Genomic DNA, 1674 nt, shown 5'->3' with positions numbered 1-1674 from the left:
TTGTCACATTGCTGCAGACATGCTAATTATACACCTTTTATTGACACTTTGAAACAATCATACTATGAAGGAAAGTTACTACATACAGCATTCATGATTACTATATACCCGGCATATGTTCTTTCATAAATCCTGTAAGATGAGTTTTGAGAACACCTTTTAATGAACGACGAATTCTATCAGACTGTATTAATAAAAGAAATTCCATTGTTTTAAATTAATTAATTAACTTTTTTTTAAAAATGGGTATAAAATAACTACTACAGGTTGAGTATCCCGTATCCAAAATGCTCGGGACCAGGAGAATTTTGGATAACGGATTAGTCCGTATTTTGGAATATTTTTATATTTCAATGATGTATTTTGAAGTATCTTGCATTTATGCTGTATAAACACATAAAATAAACACAAATATATTTTATTACCACATAAAATACACACAAATATATTTTATTTGTTCAAAAAACAAGGTTTCAAAACATGAAACAAAATTTGTGTACTATCTCAGATATTGAATTTGAATGCCAAGCAATCATTTTCTTGTACATATATAGTGCCAGTTACATATCATGTCCTCAGTAGTGCTGTTACAAATATCCCCAGTGAGTTTTTAGCTAAGCAAATTTTTTTTTCCACTTTCTGGAAAGTATGGTTTTCGGAATAATTCGGATAACGGATATTCGGATACGGGATACTCAACCTGTACTAGATTATATTCTTTAAGGGATTTTAGAAAAATAAATTAACAGTTATTAAAAATAATATTTAAAAAAATGGTTCCACTGGGGCTCGAACCCAGGACCTTCTGCGTGTAAAGCAGACGTGATAACCACTACACTATGGAACCAATTGCACAAAATTGTCAAAATATATTTTAAATAAGTGGTATAGTATGTGGTTATGTACAGTATGAAATATACTAAGTAGAATTATATTTATGACGGATATTACCTGCATTAACCCTTTACACTGGAGATAAATGCCTACATGATAAAGAAAAGCTCATTTTGATTTAGCGAACAAAGTTATTAACAAAGCCAAAAATGATGCACGCATATTCCATGCACAGATAAATGTAATTAGGCAGCACACAGTGTATGGAACATCAGATGTTAAAATAAACATTTTACCGACACGCAGACAATTTAGCATAAACCAGGGTTGCATGCATTTATTGCTTCTCGCCACTAGATGGCGATCATACACAGCTCGGGCCTCAAAACTAGCAAGATGAATTGAACACACACCTACAGTACTAATCTTGGTACTTGTTTCCTAGCAAGGCGCCCAGTTTCACTACGTACTTGTTTCCTAGCAAGGCGCCCAGTTTCACTACGTACGTAGTGAAATCGCATCGCATGCGTGTTTTTTTATATTTTCCTATGTCATTTATCGAAACGTTGTATCACCGCCTGGCTGTTGGCTCTATTCTTTCATAGCCATCGCCGCATCAAGGACCGAGAGTGCCGCCCGCACAGCCACAAATATATATATATATATATATATATATATATATATATATATATACACACACACACACACACACACATCACAGACATATACAAAGTAAACAGTGGTCGAAGTGGGAATTTAGAAGTGGGAGTGTGGAAAACTGAATGGCTGGAAGTCTGAGGTACACTGTGAACCACTGAAGCTTTAGGGCTGTTAATAAAG

General features: G+C 34.3%; 1 non-coding gene across 1 annotated transcript; it reads right to left on the bottom strand.

The window, feature by feature from the left end:
• Positions 1–774: 774 nt before the first annotated feature.
• Positions 775–847, bottom strand: TRNAV-UAC (transfer RNA valine (anticodon UAC)). The gene has a single exon. It is a non-coding gene; the product is annotated as a tRNA-Val (tRNA).
• Between the last annotated feature and the right edge of the window lie 827 nt (positions 848–1674).

This window comes from Crinia signifera, chromosome 2, assembly GCF_055691185.1.
Source record: "Crinia signifera chromosome 2, ASM5569118v1, whole genome shotgun sequence".
NCBI lineage: Eukaryota > Metazoa > Chordata > Amphibia > Anura > Myobatrachidae > Crinia > Crinia signifera.
Note: the sequence above shows the minus strand (reverse complement) of the source record. Positions and strands in the feature narration are given on the sequence as shown.